Source organism: Bos javanicus, chromosome 26 (genome assembly GCF_032452875.1).
Source record: "Bos javanicus breed banteng chromosome 26, ARS-OSU_banteng_1.0, whole genome shotgun sequence".
In the NCBI taxonomy this organism is placed as follows: Eukaryota; Metazoa; Chordata; class Mammalia; order Artiodactyla; family Bovidae; genus Bos; species Bos javanicus.
Window position 1 is genome coordinate 26,768,228 of NC_083893.1, and position 22,187 is coordinate 26,790,414.

General features: G+C 37.8%; 1 long non-coding RNA gene across 1 annotated transcript in view; it reads right to left on the minus strand.

Annotated features, from left to right (window-relative positions):
* LOC133239661 (uncharacterized) overlaps positions 1-14,359 on the minus strand; it is an 84,792-nt gene extending 70,433 nt beyond the window's left edge. The window contains exon 1 of the long non-coding RNA XR_009733922.1: positions 13,670-14,359. This is a non-coding gene — a long non-coding RNA (uncharacterized LOC133239661). The remainder of the gene's footprint in view (positions 1-13,669) is intronic.
* Positions 14,360-22,187: the final 7,828 nt, after the last annotated feature.

A 22,187-nucleotide genomic window follows, 5' to 3' on the forward strand; every position in this document is an offset into this window, starting at 1 on the left:
TTAAAGACCTAAATGTTAGACCAGAAACTATTAAACTCTTAGAGGAAAACATAGGCAGAACACTGGATGACACAAATCAAAGCATATCCTCTATAACTCACCTCCTAGAGTAATGGAAATAAAACCAAAAATAAACAAGTGGGACCTAATTAAACTTAAATGATTTTTCACAGCAAAGGAAACTATAAGAAAGGTGAAAAGACAACCTTCAAAATGGGAGAAAATAATAGCAAATGAAACAACTGACAAAGGATTAATTTCCAAAATGTACAAGCAGCTCATACAACTCAATACCAGAAAAATAACCCAATCAAAAAGTGGGAAAAAAAGCCTAAACAGACATTTTCCCAAAGAAGACATACAGATGGCTAACAAACACATGAAAAGATGTTCAACATAGCTCATTATTAGAAAAATGTATATCAAAGCTACAATGAGATATCACCTCACACCATTCAGAATGGCCATCATCAAAAAGTCTACAAACAATAAATGCTGGAGAGGATGTGGAGGAAAGGGAACACTTTTGCACTGTTGGAGGGAATGTAAATTGATACAGCCACTATGGAAGATGGTATGGAGATTCCTTAAAAAACTAGAAATAAAACCACCATATGACCCAGCAATCCCACTCCTAGGCATGTACCTTGAGGAAACCAAAATTGAAAAAGACACGTATCCCATTGTTCATTGTAGCACTATTTACAATACTAGAACAAGGAAGCAACGTAGATGTCCACTGGCAGATGAATGGATCAAGAAGTTGTGGTTTATATACACAATGGAATATCACTCAGCCATAAGAAGGAACACATCTGAGTCAGTTCTGAAAAGGTGAATGAACCTAGAACCTATTATACAGAGTGAAGTGAGTCAGAAAGAGAAAGATAAATATCGTATTTTAACGCATATATACAGAATCTAGAAAAAATGGTTCTGAAGAATTTATTTACAGGGCAACAATGGAGAAACAGACATAATGAATAGACTTATGGACATGGGGAGGGGAGGAGAGGGTGAGATGTATGGAATGAGTAACATGGAAATTTACATTACCATATGTAAAATAGATAGCCAATGGGAATTTGCTGCATGGCTCAGGAAACTCAAACAGTTGCTTTGTATTGGACTAGAGGGGTAGGATGGGACAGGAGATGGGAGAGCGGTTCAAAAGGGAGGGCGTGTATGTATACGTATGGCTGATTCATGTTAAATTTGACGGAAAACAACAAAATTCTGTAAAGCAATTATCCTTCAATAAAAAAATAAAACAGGAAAAACATATAAAGTACATATATTTTGGAAACCCCAAAAATATAAAAAATAAAAAGAGAGGCTGGTCTCCTTGTAATTGGACTTTAGAAATTAAGAAAAACTATTAGTAAGTCATAGACAGCCTAATAACAAAGAAGCATATACATACATTTCAGTATTCATTCTGTCTCTGAATATTGAACACTGGAAGTGATGGTTCTATTAATTCCTTATAATGGCCCTTAATAAAACAACTGAAACCAATTAAATAAGAGAAAATCGTTCTGAGTTATCAATGTCCCAGTGATTCAGTTTGTAACTTGAGTTCACCACCAGTTCATATCTGTAAACACTAAAAGTATGTCCTTGCTTTGAAGATGCTTCTAAACATGAATTAAAACTGAAGGTATCCTTTTCAGACACTTGGTTGAAATATGTAGCTTCCCACCTCTTCTCTGAGCCCTTTTACCTATAGTGTAGTTATTTCAGAGTGATTTTTCTGCCAATGTTACAAGTGTAACTAATCCTACCAAAGGGAAGATTTTTGCTAAATCTTTACATTAAATCAAGTTTTTCATCCTAGAACATCTTTCTCAGCTACAGTAAACAATCATCCCGTGGAGAGGAAAAGAAGAGATAGATAGAAAGAGGAAAGTGTTAGTGGATGGTTCCTGCACTCCAGACACACTGATCCCTTCTTGCATGACTGCTTTTGGCAGTGCGCTTTATTTTAAGCCCTCTGAATGAGCCTGGGTGAGCCTCTAGCTCAGTACACAGCCAAGCCAGCTCAGTAAGTTAAAAGCTTTGCAATTAGTAAACATGAAAAGATTTGTATATAGCCAACATAGGAGACAAAGAAAGTACTTCAGTAACCAGGATGAATTTGCCTATGGTAGATTAAGAGTAGAATGGCACCCCTTTAGGGAACAGGGTTCATAACAAGAATAACCACCGTTTGGTAGGTATACATCCAATAGCTCTAGTCATGAAGAATGGATGCATGGATGGAATGAAGGAAAGAAGAAAGAGAGGGGAGGTATTCAAAAGAAGGCACACTAGTCAAAAAAGTTGCAAATGATTAACAGAGAATATCTTTTTTTTCAAAGTAGACTTTGGGACACTCTCGATGAGAAATTCCATTCTGGCCATTAAAACTTCTACATATGGTTTAACTTGTGCTTAACATATAATTAAATCTTAAGTTCTGCAAAGAAATAAAAGTTAAAACGAGTCCAGTTGTCCTAAATTTATAGAAAAAAATCCTTATTTCTATGATATTTCATGGCATCCATAAGGGCAAATATATAGTAGCATCCTATGTGTTCCTTTTCTACAGTCTTACCACTATTTTAATGAGGAAGGTGGTGGTGGTGTTTTAGTCACTAAGTCGTGTCCGACTCTTGCGACCCCATGGACTGCAGCCTGCCAGGCTCCTCTGTCCATGCGATTCTCCAGGCAAGAATACTGAAGTGGGTTGCCATTTCCTTCTCCAGGAGATCTTCCTGACCCAGGAATCAAACCCAGGTCTCCTGCATTGCAGGTAGATTCTTTCCTGACTGAGCTACGAGGGAAAAGTACAGTAACTAGAAGTACTGGTTTGAAGGTCAGAAGAGCATCAGCTATTTCTAGCTGTGTGACATTAGAAAGGCGATTTTACTTGTTTCTCAGTTTTCTCATCTGTAAAATAATGAGAACAATATTTATCTTAAAAAAAAGTTGTATTTAGTGAGATAATGTAGTTAATGTAGTATAGTAGATAATGAGATAATGTAGTTCCTAGAATGGATGTGTTCAATGCTACCTGGAATTCTTTATTTATAGTGTTGATACTAGGATCTTTATCACTGTTGCTGAAAATTATTTACATTACCACAAGAAATTGATCCTTCTCCATGGGGTATTTGTTGTTTAGTCGCTAGGTTGCATCCGACTTTTTTTTGGTGACTCCATGAACTGTAGCCCACCAAGTTCCCTCTGTCCGTGGGATTTCCCAGGCAAGAATTTTGCTGGAGTGGGTTGCCATTCTCTTCTCCAGGTGATTTTCCCGACCCAGGTATTTAAACCTCATCTCCTACATAGGCAGGTGGATTCTTTACCACTGAGCCACCTGGGAAGCCATAGGGAAAAGTATGTGGGACTATTTAAAGAGAACAGAGCCATTCTTCACTTCAGGCTCACATGCCACAACCACCTTAATATGTTTCCCTTACACCTTGGTGAGAAAAGAGAACATTTACTTTGAGGGAGAGAATTTCTATACTATGACTGCCTTTCCTTATCTGCATGAGAGCACTTTTAATTATGTCTTGCAGTGAAATGGAAGAATAAAATGAGAAATATACTAATCAAATTCATTAGAGACAGGATTAGTGAAAAACACTCAGACCAAAGATATAGACTACAAACATGGGGGTGGAAACTTGACCTTCCCGAGACAGGGGACACAGATAAACATGAAAGGCTCTTACAGGGGAAATAAAAAGAAAAAAAAAAAAGTCTTTTAAGTAGTTTCTTTATAAACTTAGTGCATTATTGCTAGTACTCCAAAGAATATTTTATCCATAATACAAAACACTGTAAAAATCAAAAGTCCTCAATCTTGAGGTCTTTGCCCAACCTTGAAAGGACATTCAGAATAAATCAATACCTCTATTTGCAAATTTATTTAAATTGCAGATTCAAATCTCTTTTCACTATTGCATTTTTCTTCTATTTGTTAATGTTTTCCCTGCTCTGGAAGGAGAATTCATGTGTCAAACACTCCGCCTGACAGGAAGACAGACCACCCCAGAGGTTATCTGTAACAGAGATAGTGCAGAATAAATCTGGAAATAATCCACTTATGGAACAGATTTGGAGAAACATCTAAAGATTTAGTGTTTCCATGTTCAACTTCAGACCATTTCCATTTCAACAGCTTCCCTTGATGCACAGTGTGGTAATCTCTAAATATTTTCATCTCAGGAAAGGATAAGTCACAATAAAGAATCCATCAAAGCAGCAGTTACCATTACTGCCTCAGAACTGGAGACCTGAGTCAGGTTCAAGCAGTAAATCCTAAGTGCTGTGGAAGAGATCCTTATACTACCACTCTCTAGATCAGCCAGTCAAGTCCACACTGAGAGGCAAAAGAATCTATAGCCCATCACAGACTCTGAGATCTTTAGTTTTTCACCAACTTAATTTGACAGAATAGGTAACAACAGAGAGAAATGGACCACAAAGGGCTTAAGCAAGAGTAATTGAAATACAGTCATTCAGTCATTCCTTTAAACCATCTGACATTTACTGAAGACATGACACGTATGGCATCCAAAGAGCTTATAATCTACTAAAGGAAAGACTCGTATACATCTAATCATAATGTTAGATTATGCTGGCTTAAAAATCAACATTCAAAAAATGAAGATCATGGCATCCAGTCCCATCACTTCATGGCACAGAGATGGGGAAACAATGGAAACAGTGACAGATTTTTTTTTTCTTGGGCTCCAAAATCACTGCAGGTGGTGACTGCAGCCCACAAAATTAAAAGATGCTTGCTCCTTGGAAGAAAAGTTATGACAAACCTACACAGCATATTAGAAAGCAGAGACATTACTTTTCCCAGAAAGGTCCGTCTAGTCAAAGCTATGGTTTTTCCAGTGGTCATGTATGGATGTGACAGTTGGACCATAAAGAAGGCAGAGCACCAAAGAATTGATACTTTTGAATTATGGTGTTGGAGAAGATTATTGAGAGTCTCTTGGACTGCAAGGAGATCAAACCAGTCAATCCTAATGGAAACCAGTTCTGGATCTTCATTGGAGGGGTTGATGCTGAAACTGAAGCTCCGATACTTTGGCCACATGATGAGAAGAACTGACTCATTGGAAAAGACTGTGATGCTGGGAAAGATTGAGGGTAGGAGCAGACAGGGATCACAGAGAATGAGATGGTTGGATGGCATCATTGACATAATGGACATGAGTTTGAGCAAGCTCTGGGAGTTGGTGATGGACAGAGAAGCCTGGCGTGCTGTAGTCCATGGGGTCTCAGAGTCAGACACTACCGAGCAACTGAACTGAACTGAGTCATAATGTAATAAAGATTTTTAAAGTGTGGATATTAACTGCTAAGGCAATGGCACCCCACTCCAATACTCTTGCCTGGAAAATCCCATGGATGGAGGAGCCTGGTGGGCTGCAGTGCATGGGGTCCCAAAGAGTTGGACACGACTGAGCAACTTCACTTTCACTTTTCACTTTCATGCGTTGGAGAAGGAAATGGCAACCCACTCCAGTGTTCTTGCCTGGAGAATCCCAGGGACGGCGGATCCTGGTGGGCTGCTATCTATGGGGTCGCAAAAAGTCGGACATGACTGAAGCGACTTAGCAGCAGCAGCAGCAGCAGCAGGGCCATGCTATGGCTTTTGATTTAAAAAAGTCACATTTAAATTAGAACCAAACACAATAAAAAAGAAGGAACCCAGAAATAAACTAACAAAATATGCACAAGTCTTTATAGAGAAAATAGCAAAATGTTAAAGTTACCAATGATTTCCAAATTAAATTATTGAATCAAATCAATGCAAACTATATTAAAATCCAATCAGGGCATTTCATGGAATTTGATTAGTTTATCTATTTTGCTACTTATCTAATTATTTATCTGGCTTATCTAGCACCACAAAACCAAAAATAATAAGGTAACTTTGAAGAATCAGAGTGGAGGGAGGAAATTTGCCCTAATATATATCAAAACTCACCACATAATTGTAATCAAAATAAAACAGCTTTACATAGAAATAGACAGATTCACCAATAATTCAACTAGCAATCACAGAAAAAAAAAGACTACAAATATATTAAAACTTGATAATATTATTCAATAACAAATATTGCATTATTTATTATTTAGAGGCAGAATTATTTAATGAATAATATTGAAATAATTATTCATACTTATCCATAGTTTAAATAGTTCACAAAAATAATTTCCATATTATTTCCAGATATTAAACATCTAAGTGTAAAAAGTAACTTTAAACAAAATTTTCAAAATAAAATATAAGATCACTATTATTTGATAACCAAAATATTGAGAATATATTACTATTAGAAAAAGTACAAACTGTAAGAGCAGAGTGATGCATTAAAGAAGACTATGTAAAATCAAACCTTTATATAAGTAAAAGGCCTAAAACCACATTAAAGATATGCTATTAGCAATGAACTAAAATGACAATGTTTGGATTTCAAAATATATACATCTCTCTGCCTTACACACATGAATCAATAAATAAATACAATGAACAAAGTTCTGATTAGACAATCCACAGAAGGAAAAAGACAAATAGCCAATGAAAAATTAACATATGCTCAATTTCACTAGAGGTCTGTGAAATAAAAATATAAACAATAAAATATAATACATCGTGACCATAAGCTCTTTGACTTTTTTTTTAAGTCTAAGTGAGTTGGTGATGGACAGGGAGGCCTGGCGTGCTGCGATTCATGGGGTCGCAAAGAGTCGGACATGACTGAGTGACTAAACTGAACTGAACTGATGCCAAGTACTGGCAAAAATACAGAGGAACTGGAATTTTCACACCCTATTGAGGACAGTGCAATTTGGCCTATTATTTAAAAGTATTGTGGCAATATTGTGTACAGTAGAAGATATGTAACTTCCTTCTATTAAGTAATTCCTCTCTTAAGTACACACTCCTGAAAATTTATAAAGAATATTCAGGGAAACATAGAAAATAATACTTTATTATATCATTGTTTGCTATAGTGAAAAGATAGAAACAGCCCGAGTATCTATCATAGGTGAAAGAATAAATATATTGTGGTAAAGCCATATAATGGACTACCATATGTGTCAATACAAATAACTTGGAGCTGTATCTATACCTACACGTATAGAGATATTGAGAGAACGTACAAAGGCAGAAGCAAGTATAACTGTGTAGAGAGAGCAAGAATAAGAACAAAAGTTCAATTTAAATGTAAAAAGGCAAAACAAAAGATTTGTTATAATTACGTGGTAGACATAGGTATCTGTAATATCCTGCATACTTTTCCTTTTATTTGAAGCAATTCACTAAAATTATATGAATACTCAAGTTATTAAGAAGGTCTAAACTAAAATATTTGAAATTTACCAGGTCCAGCCCGGGTTGGATCCAGGGATTCCCTCAGGAGGACAGCGTTGGCGATTAGAATAAAGAGATTTATTAGAGGCTCATTATAACTGGTTTACGCGGGAAATCAATAGAGCCTCAGCACGGGACTTGCACTGATCACGTAGGCCGCAGGCGCTCTCTCGAATCTCGGAAGGTGCCTCACCTTAGGCACCTTCTCTAGTGGGTCTTAGAAGCCCAGGCAAGTAAGTGGTCCCAGAGGACCCCCGCGATCCAATTATTTTGGCCGAAGGAAGAGTAGAGACAAAAGGAGAGAAAGGAAAGCAAGAAAGAACGACGCGGGGAGACCGAGCTTCAGTGAACAAGGCCCACACTTTATTTTCCAAAGTAGTTTTTATACCTTAAGTTGTGCATAGAGGATAATGGGGGAAGGGGTAGAGTCACGCAAGGTCAGCAGTCCTTGGTCTTTATCGAAGCCAGGCTTTCTTTCTGCAAACTTATCATATGCAAAAGTTTTAGGTGATTTACATCATCTTCTGGCCAGTAGGCCTGTTAACATATTATGACCCTTTTCCTCAGAAAACTTTTTTTTTTTTCTAAAGGTGATAATTCTAAAGTCAGGCGTCACCCTCCAAAAGCATTAAAGTTGCATTCTTATAGGGCAAAAGTGTTGGGCTATAACAAGAAAAGAATTAACTCAAGGGTCCAAGGTTACAAACATTAAAGCTACTACTTACATTTCTATACACCAACTATATTAATCAATACACTCCCAGAGACACAGTAGGTAAGGGATATGGAAACTTGGCAGCAAGCATTAGCTCAACAAAGAAATCCTCTACTAGTTCTATTTAACAACTTTTCTCTCTGAGAAGCTCTGCATTGTTCGAATATCTTAAGCTTCCTGTACCTCTGAACAAACCTGTCTGTGAATCTGAACAAACCTGTCAGGCAAGCTAGAAAGTCATCAGAGGGGTTTGAATAGAAACATTCCTATTATGCCCAGGAGACTTATTAATTAGAGTTTTAAGTCGATTTTCTTACAGAGAAAGGTGGTTGGGGATAGCCCCCCGTTAATGTCAGAAGAGTTGGTGAAAGTCGTGAAATAGTAAAACAGACAAATTTTGGTTTCGGGGTAGACACTCAGGCAGGCCTAGAGGGGCACCCCTCGAGTTCTGGCTCGCCTTGCCCACCAGATCTCTCCCACATGATCTTGTCATGGGGTGGGCACTCCCGTCCTGGCTCCCAGCAGAAATTGAACCACTTAATGGGAAATTGCTGAAGATTTTTAAATCATTGACAAATAAAAGATCTCACTTTCTTCAGGTTAGCAGCAAGAAGGCTTCATCTGCCACAAATAAATATGACCATCCTGACCTATTTTTCAAACGCACATGTAGGGTTGATTTCTTTACATCTCCAGTTAAATATTCTACTCTTCGTGTACCAAACAGGATTCCTGAACTTCCATCTAAAGTGGGCTGCTCCTATAGTCTTTGCAAAGAATGGTAACTCCGTCCTTTGTCAGAATCATGCATGACAGTTTTGTTCACTTGCTCTGTCTTCAAATCCTACTGTGTCTACATCAAAGTGCAACCAGATTCTTAATATTTATCACTTCTATTACGTGTGTGTGTGTGCGCATGCATTCAGTCACTCAGTCCTGTACGATATTTTGGGATCCCATGGACTGAAGCCCTGCAGGCTCCTCAGTCCATGAAATGTTCCAGTAGTATATTCATCCAAACCATCACATCTCTTGCCTTGATTTCTGAAATAATCACTGAAGGTCTCTATTTCTATTCTTGATATCAACCCAGAAGGATGCTTCAGTTCAGTTCATTTGAGTCACTTGGTCGTGTCTGACTCTTTGCAACCCCACAGCTGCAGCATGCCAGGCTTCCCTTTCCTTCATCATTTCCCAGACCTTGCTCAAACTCATGTCCATTGAATCAGTGGTGCCATCCAGCTATCTCATCCTCTGTCATTCCCTTATCCTCCTGATTTCAATATTTCCCAGCATCAGGGTGTTTTCCAATGAGTCAGGTCTTCTCATCAGATTGCCAAAGTATTGGAGCTTCAGTTTCAGCATCAGTCCTTCCAATGAATATTCAGGACTGATTTCCTTTACTATCAACTGGCTTGATCTCCTTGCAGTCCAAGGGACTTTCAAGAGTCTTCTCCAACACCACAGTTCAAAAGCATCAATTCTTTGGTGCTCAGTTTTCGTTATAGTCCAACTCTCACGTCCATACATGATTACTGGAAAAACCATAGCTTTGACTAGATGGACCTTTGTTGGCAATGTCTCTGCTTTTTAATATGCTGTCTAGGTTTGTCATAGCTTTTCTTCCAAGGAACAAGTGTCTTTTAATTCCATGGCTGCAGTCACCCCCTGCATATTCTGGAGCCCAAGAGAATAAAGTCTGTCACTGTTTCCATTGTTTCCCCATCTTTGTGCCATGAAGTGATGGGACAGGATGCCATGATCTTAGTTTTTTGAATGTTGAGTTTTAAGCCAGATGATGCTTATGCAACAAGTAAGCTAATTTCAGCACTTGGCTTGAAAATCCCCTATACCTCACTGAGGTAAATGCTATTGGGTATCATTCAGAAGATCTACAGGAAAAGGGTGCTTATTTTCTCAGCTTCTGGGAATATGGGCTGCTAATATTGTACATGTGAGTCCTTTTGTAGCAATCACCCTTGGTCAAAGGATATGGTCTCCTGCTTGATTGGCCTCTCTTCCCAGAAGCAGCTCTCATCCAATGACTAGTTAATTCAGGAGTTCAAGGGTCCAGGCTCCTCATCTCAGTCTGGGCCAACTCTAAAGGATTAACTTAGTTCTGGAGCTCCTCTAGAACTTGCAGAATTTCTGCTGCAATTACATCCTGGCTTAACATTTCCCTTTGCTCAATTCTACTTCCCTCACTTCCTAACATTTTGTTACTGAGATTTCTCCAGGCAAGAATGCTGGAGTGGGTTGCCATTTCCCTCTCCTCCTCCCCAATCAACCTCCTGCAAATCTCTGCCTATATTCCCTGCACAGTTTGCTTTCCTTCTACCCATTTATATCTTTTACTCTCCCCTCACTCCCTCTGCTCCAGCCCACTGGGCTTCTGCCCATTCAGGGGAGACATGAGGCATACTCCCAGCTCAGAACATTCACTTCTAAACTGCCCAGGGATAGACTATTCTTTCTACACATTCCTCAGCTCTCTATGTCCAAAGTCTACTCTTTTCTAATTTAAAATTGTGACCCTCCTTCTAATGCCCCAGTCCCATATTCTGTGCCCTCTACTTTGCTTGATTTTTTTCTACACTGCATCATCACCTTCTTATGTATCTTATTTAACAACTATATCCTTCAACTATCACATGGACTGCGAGAGGGCATGGGATTTTTTTCAGCGCTATGTTCCCTGGGGTCTAGAACAAGAAACAATGAAAATGCATTTGAGACCAAATTAGAAAGGATGATTTGCATTTGAAAGAAACTTCCACAGGATTCTATTTTTCTACACCCACAAATGTTTCCTTCTGTCCTCAAATAAGTGGCTCTCTGAAATAATATGTTTTACTCCAAGTTGAACCACTAATACTCCTGAGAAGATAAGAACTGGCACTCACTGGACAAATGGAAGGAAAATTTCAATAATCATAGATCCCTAAATGTTTTTTTCCCTTTTAGTTAAGCTGGTTTTTATAATAAATAAGAATATTATACTCACCTCCCCAGATAGGTAGAGGGTGTGGGGGAGGAGGAGGGTTTATTTTAAAAGAGGTTCCAGATTACAGCTTCTAGGACAGAAGTTTCTAGGTTGTAAAAGTGTAAATAAAGCAAAGATCCAACCTTTGAACAGACTCTCAATACTAATGCATTGCTTATAGAGCACAAGGTCATCCAAACATACTGCTTGCTCAGCACTGATTTATATAAATTTCTTACAAGAAATACAGAAAGGTACCTTGCAGGGTCTCTTTGATGATGTAATATTAATATTCTGCATTTTGCATACATTTAATGCATGTCTAAATTGATTTCATAGACATTATCTCATGTGATAATGAGATACATAAAGCCACTAGTGAAATCAATATGACCAGCCTTGCTTCCATGTGGCAAGAAAGGACAGTCAAACACAAAAGCTTTATATAATGCACACGATCACACTAAATTCATCAAGGACTTTGGATCTTTCTATTAATATACTGCTCTTTACTGTTTCCTGTAAGAAACTGCTGTGCTGTGAAAAGGGGACAAAGAAAATTCCATAGATAATTATGAATCTGAGATCAAAAGGTGTTTTTAAGTTGGTTACAGAAAAGATCTGTTAAGAAAATGCAAACCGTAAAAACATTAAAATACCACCTAGGAAAAAGCATGAGCTCCTGGTAGGAAGAAAGAAAAAGACTTTCTTGAAAGGAGATAATTTAGTATAAGGAAAATTGTAGTTTATTGTACACTGAAAAAAGCATTTTACCTTTGTTTCCCTTCTAAATTACAAGTGACATCAATCATTCAGGAGACAAGAAGCAGGGCAGAATATTTTACATATCATAAACTTAAATCCTGAATTGGTATAACTCAGAATACCCTCTCCTTAGATTTCTTAAAATATTATTTTATAATAGAAATTTAACCAATATGCAGTTCTGGTTGCTTATATCCATGAACAAGTTACTAAGACTGTGCATGCGTGCTCATTCACTTCGGTCGTGTCCAGCTTTTTGTGACCATATGGACTACAGCCTGCCAGGCTCCTCTGTCCATGGGGATTCTGCAGGCAAGAATACTGGAGTGGGTTGCCATGCCCTCCTCCAGGGGATCTTCCCGACTGAGGGATCAAAGCTGCATCTCCTGCATTGCAGGCAGATTCTTTCCACTGAGCCACCTGGGAAGCCAAGATTGTGTGTACCGGATGCTGTAACCACTGCTTGATGAAGGGGGAATAGGCAAACTCAGTTCATGCGCTAAAGCAGCAACAGGAGCTTGACTCAATTTCATTTTCAATGATTGTGTAGGTAGAGTTTAAGTCATTTCTCAATGATGTTCACTCACCTGCTTAAGATAGGGAAAGCTACCATTTCTTTGCCAAAAATGTACAAGCAAGTTTAAGTTTGCAAATATACTATAGCATAAGACAGGTCAAAATTAAAACATACCCTGTATGTACTACCTCACCAAATAGTCTGCGATTATTACTATTATCAGTATGATTGCATGCATGTACAGCAAACTCTTAAGTTTATGAATAAGTGAATTAATTTTAAAAATTAAGGAACGCTGCTTATAGTCTACCCTGGGTATACAGAGACATTGTAGATAACCACTGTAAAGAGAGAAGAGAAACCCATAGTGGACATGGAAAGGCTAGATTTTATCTGTGTTATTGCAGCTTTTAAACACAGACCGTCACATTCTTAGCCAATCAGAAATCAGTATGCAAACAGGTCCCTAATTTCTATCTCAAGTCTAGACCAACAATCCTCAAAGCATTCATAGTAAAGAAACATTCCTTTTTTTTCCCTTTCAAATCCACTACAGTCAGTTATTTTTATAAAATACAGTAACGATGGATTTCTAGAAAAATTAAAATAAAAAATCATATATAACAAAAGCCCTTTTAATCATCAGATTCAACTGGCATAAAATTACTCTGGTAAATTGCTATAAAATTATTTAAATGCTTTTTCTCAATCTGGGTACTTATTTCATCATGGGCCAGTAATAGTTTTCAGACTAACACTCATCTGAGGAACACCTACCAAGCCCCACTAATATACTGCTCACTGGTCATGAGGAAGATATTAATGACAATGGTTAAGGGCTATGGAATACCCACTATATGTGAGGTATTGTGCTAAATTATTCTTATACATTATTTTGCTTAATTCCCACAACAGTCCTCTGAAGTCTTTATAAATTTTAGCCCCATTAAACAGGTGAAGAAACTAAGACCCCCTCTTAATAGGAATCCTGCTAAGTCAGTTTAGTGAGAGCCCCCTTACCTTTGATATCTGATACACTTGGTATACAATCAAGTTCTTCATCCTCAGCATCTAATGTTTAAGTTCTTGACCTGCCTTTAGCAAAATCCCATTGGGTCAGTTTAGCAAGAATTTCCCTGCCTTTGATGCCTCCTCTTGGTAATTTTCTATCCACTGATCTCTCCCCCTGTTCCTTGGTTATAAATCACTACTTGTCTTTGCTATAGTCAGAAGTGAGCCTGGTTTCTCTACCATACTGCAATGCCTCTATTTCAAAAGTCTTGAAGACTTCCTTACCATTTTGATAAGTGTTCCAAGAGTACCGTGATTCAGACAGGATCAGATTCATCAGTGGACCCCTGGGTCTCTCACCCAGAACTCCAAGTGTGCATCTTTGAAACCTCTGTCTTTGATCATGTCTGATTAATCAGAAATTGACTGGTGACTCCAACTCCTTAGACAGTGCTCTGGATGACAGCCTGTTAAAGAACAAAAAAGTTAAATTTTAATTCTTAAGAATCTGACTATACTCTGAAGGCTGGGTTAGAGTGGGTCCCAAGCTCCTTTATTTGCAAGATATAGTTACTTAAGAACATGCGAGCTTCTTTTAGACTGAAACCACCATTTACACAGACCTCTGAGAACTCTATGCTCTGCCATTAAGGCACAAACTTCGCCTGCTTCCTTTTCTGTTGGAGTGATTTTACTAAGGATATCTTGAAACTTCAATGTGTTCCCCAAACTGGCTCCTCTAAGACCTCTCCTTATTCCTTGCTCTGCTCCTCATTCCTCCTTTTATCACCTTTGACCATCCCTCCAGCTGCCCTGAATCCTTCGATATGTCCACCTTCAAGCTTCTACCTTCTACACGCTTCCATCCACCCAGCCAGACCTTTTCCTTCATACTCCAGCCCTCAGCTCCCTACAGTAACTTGGATTTTAGGTGCCTGTCTCTACCAGGAGCTTTCAGGGGACTCAGGAATACCTAAAGTGACTACATATCAGGACAAAAGAAAGTATTAAGGCCCCCTCCACAAATATTGATAAAAAGTTTTAACACTGAGCAGGTAACCTTGTTTCACCTGCCAGAAACAAAAGTTTGATAAAAATAGGAATTGGCACAAAGATGACAGCCAAGTTTTTATTGTATTGCATTGCTTTTTTTTAAAATTATTTCACTAGTAAGTTTTATATTATTGTGTTTACCTGACTCATGGCTAAAATTTTACAATAGAAACTATTAGATCGCTATTTATATCTCTATGTATGTATGTATATATGCTGTGTATATGTGACATTTGTCTAACTTTGGATGGCAATACTATATTAATTCATAAAATCCTGTAAAGGAGTTCTATCCTGATTGGCTTGGAGATAAATCAGCACTTATGTAGGTTGCTGCTGCTGCTGCTGCTAAGTCACTTCAGTCGTGTCCAACTCTACGCGACCCCATAGACGGCAGCCCACCAGGCTCCCCGGTCTCTGGGATTCTCCAGGCAAGAATGCTGGAGTGGGTTGCCATTTCCTTCTCCAATGCATAAAAGTGAAAAGTGAAAGTGAAGTCGCTCAGTCATGTCCGACCCTTCGCGACCCCATGGACTGCAGCCTACCAGGTTCCTCCATCCAAGGGATTTTCCAGGCAAGAGTACTGGAGTGGGGTGCCATCGCCTTCTCCTTTATGTAGGTTAAATATTACTAAAATCCCAAGAAATATAACAACCAACCAACACAAATGCTTTTTAAATTTATGTAATTTGAATAAATCTTTGGCAAATAAGACTAGTTTAATATTGTTTGTTCAATAAAACTATGACAGGTACTCAGGGTATAGGCTTCTAATGGAACACCTTCATAACTTTGAAACCATATAATTTAATAAGAATTATTATAACTCTAGTAGAGAAGTCAAATGGGTTCATAGCCCAAGATCATGCAGGAAAAAAAGAAAAACTGAATTATATGAGACCAAATCCCTGATGGCTTAAACAGTAAAGAATCTGCCTGCAATGCAGGAGACCCAGGTTTGATCCCTGGGTGGGGAAGATCCCCTGAAGAAGGAAATGGTAACCCAACCCACTCCAGCATTCTTGCCTGGAAAATCCCATGGACAGAGGAGCATGGTGGGTTACAGTCCATGGGGTTGCAAAGAGACACAACTGAGTGACTATCACTTTCACTCTTCAAACTGATAAAAATGGCTACAATTTACTCATGGCTTTTCTTTGGGACATTTCTGTTTTTTGTTCTATTTTCTCTATATAAGTAACCCCTTTCTCATTTCCCTTAACTATCGACAGTTTACAAGTAGATTATACTTTTGTCAGAATAAATGAAACTTCTTTTTCCTCCCTGACTGATTTCTCAGAATCCAGAAATTCCTACTGAGTGTTTTAATTTTATGGCAATATAACGATTTGTATAAGTTCAACAAGGGTATGTCCTCCTTGTAGCAGAACATAATTAGAAAAATTGGTTATTTAGCCAAGGCTTTGACTGGAATGTCATCTTAGAAATGGTGATGCATATACTCAAATATGACTAGCCAGTTTTAAGGAATTAAGGCTCGACTTTGTGGAGCCAGTGCTTACAAATGTTCTTAGGAAACCTGGTTGAGAGACTGCCTTATTGGGTTCCTAACTTTACAAGGGAGCAAAGAAAATCTCTGCCTAATTAGACAAAGGAATCTTAGGATATTTTGGGGATCTTCAGAATATGGAAATTCACCAAAATCCATAGCTACTTCAGGTGAATGAGTTTTAATTGTGTTTCCTAGACTCCAGACACTTTTAATTTTAATCTGAGATTCTTTATGAAAAGTTTCAACAAAGCAGGCAATGTGGTCAGTTACCATTCTTATGGCACTTACTTATCAATCCACATCTAATGAGGTCTGTATGATCAGACCACATCAAATATGATCAGATATCTTGTAAATAAAAATTATCTGAATCATCTTTATCTTTGGTCAAAAACGGGGTGTATATAAGGATATATTTCATGTTTCAACAGAAAACTATAGGGTATCTTTGCAGGTTATTAGTTTTTACTCTTGATAATTGTCTTTAAGCTATTTTTTACCACTTGGAAAACTACATTTTCTTCTTTTTATTGTTATCTACCTGTAAATGACTACTCTAAAGCCTTTGACTATGTGGATCACAACAAACTGTGAAAAATTCTTAAAGAGACAGGAATATCAGATCACCTCTCCTGTCTCCTGAGAAACCTGTATGCAGGCCAAGAAGCAATGGTTAGAACTGGAATGGAGCAACAAACTGGTTCCAAATTGGGAAAGGAGTACGTCAAGGCTGTATATTGTCACCCTGCTTATTTAACTTATATGCAGAGTACATCATGTGAAATACCAGACTGGATGAAGCACAAACTGAAATCAAGATTGCTGGGAAAAATATCAAGAACCTCAGATATGCAGATGAAACCACTCTTATGGCAGAAATGAAGAGGAACTAAAGAGTTTCTTGATGAAAGTGAAAGAGGAGTGTGAAAAGCCTGGCTTAAAACTCCACATTCAAAAAACAAAGATCATGACATCCAGTCCCATCACTTCATGGCAAACATATGGGGAAACAATGGAAACAGGGACAAACTTTATTTGTTTGGGCTTCAAAATCACTGCAGATGGTCACTACAGCCATGAAATTAAAGGATGCTAACTCCCTAGACAGTGTAAGAAACATTACTTTGCCAAGAAAGGTCTGTATAGTCAAAGCTTTGGTTTTTCCATTAGTCATGTATAGATATGAGAGTTGAACCATAAAGAAGGCTGAGTGCCAAAGAACTGATGCTTTTGAACTGTGGTGTTGGAGAAGACTCCTGAGAGTCCCTTGGACTGCAAGGAAATCAAACCAATCAATCCTAAAGGAAATCTATCCTGAGTATTCAACTCTAAGGACTGATGCTGAAGGTGAAGCTCCAATACTTTGACTACCTGATGCAAAGAGCTGACTCATTAGAAAAGGCTGTGGTGTTGGGAAAAAATTTAAGGCAGGAGGAGAAGGGAAAAACAGAGGACAAGATGGTTGGATGGCACCACTGACTGACTCAATGGAAATGAGTTTCAGCATGCTCTGGAGATGGTGAAGAATAGGGAAGCCTGGCATGCTGCAGTCCATGGGGTTGCAAAGAGTCAAACACAACTGAGTGACTGAACAAAAACAAGGACTGGGTTAACAATTGAGTTAATGCAATTGGATTAGGATAAGACAGGAAAGAAATTTGGGGACAGGTATTCAATATCCTCGGAGAAGACACTGGCACCCCACTCCAGTATTCTTGCCTGGAAAATCCCATGGACAGAGGAGCCTGGTGGGCTGCAGTCCATGGGGTCGCTAGAGTTGGACACGACTGAGCGACTTCCCTTTCACTTGTCACTTTCATGCATTGGAGAAGGAAATGGCAACCCACTCCAGTGTTCTTGCCTGGAGAATCCCAGGGACGGGGGAGCCTGGTGGGCTGCCGTCTATAGGGTCACACAGAGTCAGACATGACTGAAGTGACTTAGCAGCAGCAGCAGCATTCAACATCCTATGCTTGATATAACTGCATGAAAGCAGCTTTGAAGATTCTTATGTTAACATGAAGTCCTCTAAAGCAGCTCAAAATATCTTCTTTTTCTTGTCATCCATGGAGATTACTAATGAGTTCTCAGGTGCTCTAAAGATCATCAATGATGTTTTATCTTGCTGGATCATTTTTTAGGGCTTACGTAAGGAAAGTGTATTTTAAAACAATTCCTGGTATTTACTTTGAAACATAGACATTTTCCCTTTTTCAGTGAATATTCCTATAAAGAAGACTGAGTTTCAGAAAAGAAATCTTGGTTCAAATCTTTATATTAAGGTGATGGTCCTTTAAACATTTCATAGTCCATTTTAGTTTTTGGTAACATTACTTAGTTTTCTAATCAGAGGTTCAGTTTGCCAACTTCAAAATCCTTGTCAATTATTGATGAGAGGAAAATATGCCACATGACTACCTGTATCTGTGAAATAACTTAGTTCACACAAATAGAGCATCTTCTATATATTTTTCTTCCTTGTTATTATAGAGTCACAGGAATAATAAAGTTGTAAAGGTCAAGAATAAAATTGTTTCTACCCCCAAACTTCCTAGGATATTTTCTGAGATTCTACAGTAGACTTCACCTATCCTGTTATGAGAAAAAAGAGGACATCAGGAAGTTTTCCAAGCTTCTGTGCAGCTGAATTCAAATGGATACATGACACATCCTAACACTTTGGTGGCCACAGATATCTCATGATGTCCATTTGGAAAAAGAAGTATTTAAACTATACTTGGTGCCTTCTGTGAGCAGGAAGTGAAGTTCTATATTCCATGGCACCTGGGCTTTCTTTTGATTTCACTCTTTACAATTCTCTATGCAACTAGTACCACAAGTTCATATAGGTAGCCTTATGCTTTCTGACTCATATACCAATATACATATAAAATTTTTCTATCTCTAGTTAAAAAAAAAAAAAACTGATCAGAGCAGTCTTTACTTTAGAATTAATTATGTCTTTGCTGTTTTCCAACCTGATATTAATCTCCTGAGTGGCAAAAAAACACCTTTATCTTTGTATCACCCACATTACCAAAACCTTCTTCTTTGTGCCCAGAGGAATTTAATACTTTTTTAATTTAGTTCATCATTGCTCATCTCTAAGACCAGAAATGGTGTGTTTATTTGGGGGAAAGGTGGATTTAATGATTTAAACTCTTTAAATGAAATGTAAGTTATTTCACCATTCTAATCATTATGGATCTGAGACTAGAGTTACACAGACATTACTTTAACATAATTAAAGGCAAGACATAATTGTTTCCTCAATCCAAAATACTAACATTTTGCAAGTTATGTTACAAAACTCACAATAGAAACATGTTTTTTTCCCCTAAGTCCAATTTAAAGGAGGAGGAATACTGTTTAGATTCTATAATGAAAATGGATAGAATTTGTCCTAAAAAGTCAAGCTGAAACTGTCTTTAAGGTTTGTATGACCATAATTACCCTGGGGCTGAATGTTTTAAATGTACTCTAAGAAAACAAACAAACAAAAAGGAAATAAAATAACCCTCCTTCCTTAAAAGATTGTGTTTTCTGACTATGGAGGGAAAGATGTTATTTTTAAAAGCATTTCTTTTTTGGATTATTAAGCAGAATAGCTCATTGAAAGAACTTCTCCTGAGAAGAAATCTGGCAATCTTCTGATGGCTTCCTGATTAAATAATGGAATTGAAAATAAATAGTTCGGTAGAGTTTTAAAATGTTAGAGCAGAATTGAAATATGTAGTTTCTAATGTGTTTTCTGTGGCATTTAAGATTTAACCCACATTCAAATGATTTGATTTGGCTAAGGTTTTATGCATATATATATATATATATATATATATATACCATAAACCATCAACAATAAAGTTTGTCTTTGTGCTATAATCAGACTATATGATGAAAAGCGCAGATTATCCTGAGTTAGCCATAGCCAACAGATCCCTAATCTTTGCCTTAGGAGGCCATTTTCAGGAGTCTGAATTACCCTGGCACACTCAAAATTGGGCTGGTTTCTGGTTATGCTATTGCAGCACACAAGTAAGCTATATCACAGATATCCAAGAAATAAAGAGGCCATTATCCTCTTCAATACAGAGATAAGAAACCACAGTCTATAATACTAGCAGTGGACTAGGGTGAACCAGATCCTCTCCACCAAAGATCTTATAAATATCAGCACATGTTGGTAAGAGTTAGGGCAGAGTTATCGGCAGAGTAAGATAAAGGAAATAGATTCTGGTTTTTGTTGTTTTCTTTTAATTATATCTACCTGTATATGTAGCTTATAAGGTAATATTTGCCTTTACTACAAAACCTTGACTTCCTTGGCAATGAACTTGTCCCTTGAGCTAATCTTCACCAAGTCAGCAGTATACAAAGGGTTAAAGATATGCCATGCCTGTAGTAAAAGTTCTAAAATCTATTGTCCAAAGCAACTTAGCCAAAATGTGTAGCTCTTTCTGCTCATATACTCCTCTAGAATCAGTTCAGTTCAGTCGCTCAGTCGTGTCCGACTCTTTGTGATCCCATGGACTGCAGCTCACCAGGCCTCCCTGTCCATCAACAACTCCCGGAGTTTACTCAGATTCATGTCCATTGAGTCAGTGATGCCATCCAACCATCTCATTCTCTGCCGTCTCCTTCTCCTCCTGCCTTCATAACGTATCAAAATTCTTGCTACTCAATCCTCATTTTATAAATATTTACTGATTACCTACTCTATAGCAGACAATACATGAAGTACCGAGAATGAAATGGTGTGGATGATTCAACTTCAGAGGAACTATCCAGCATCATCACTGAATTTTATCCATCAGATTTCTAAATTATGCATTTTAAAGTACTTGCTTTGCTTTCGCCTTGAATCAAGCATTGTGTTAAGCCCTAGGAGCACAATTATGAATCAAATATACCTACTCCCTACCATCATGGCACTGAAAGTCTAGTGAGGGAGAAAGATAATGAGCAAGTGAACTAATAACCAAATAATTATGGCGTATAGTAGGAGTGATAAAATCAATAAAGAAGGTGTGTTAACAGAACAATGAAGAGGAAGTTAGTCCAGGGATGAAGATATGGCTCACTGAAGAAGCACTATTTAAGCAAATACCTGAAGTTTAAAAAGGAACTTGCCTGCTAATACTTGAAAAATTCTTTCCAGGCTTGGGTAACTGTTGATGCAAAGGTTAGGAGATGAAAATTAATTTATTGCATCCAGAAAAAATAATAGTATCATAAGGAAGGAAGGGGCTCAGTGAAAAAGGGTTTTGCATGTGCCTACAAAGAGCATGGATTTTATTCAATGCACAAATAAAACATACCATACTCTCTTTCTCACAGCCAGCTTTTACCCGCAGGGTACCCTCTGCCTGACCTATCCATCTGCCTTCTTCTCCTGGCTAACTGTTGGTTAGTCATTGATGTCAGAGACCAGGTCTGAATTCACTTTTACATTCTCAGGGATGGCTTATATTTATTAGACATTTGAGAATCAAAAAAAAAAAAAAAACAGAACAGAAATATGGAGATCATCCTTTTGTTTAATAAGACTTTTGGTCCCTTGTATAATTTTTTTTTTCTAAATTTCAATGAGAACATAGCAAATAACACTAGAATCTGATGCAACTGAAGATAATGAATTCAAGTTTGAGGAGGGAATCAACCTGTCTCCTTTAGAATTACTGAAGTTTCTTTACTATTTGCTCTTGGTATTTTAAAATCAATACTATTTTGGTCTTGCTTATCACATCACTTTTGCAAAATATCTTTTTTAGTTTCATAGTATGAAAAAATGACCAATTTTGCCTTAAGATATTGAAGGGCAATACTAATGAAGATAAAATTAGAGTGAGCACTCAGATATGTCTCTCAGATATGAAGATGACTGCTCCTTTAATTATTAATGAGGTATATAGGGTGTAACATACCCTATATATATATATAGGGTGATATATAGGGTGTAACATACAGGATATATGCAACCATCTAAGGTATACCATCGAAGTCATGGCACATATTAGCAATGGAAAATGGCTATTGCTACTGTCATTGTCAAGGATATGCTTAACACACTCCACAAGGAGTTTCTCAGCCACAGAGGATTTTTCATAGGACTAGTTTCCATTAATAATTGGTGAGCAGAAGCATCACGCTCCCTCAATACAGATAACTCCAGTTGTTCAAAGGAAAAAAGAGCCAGTTGCCATGAGTAATGACTAATTAGGAACATTTTGACAAGGGTAT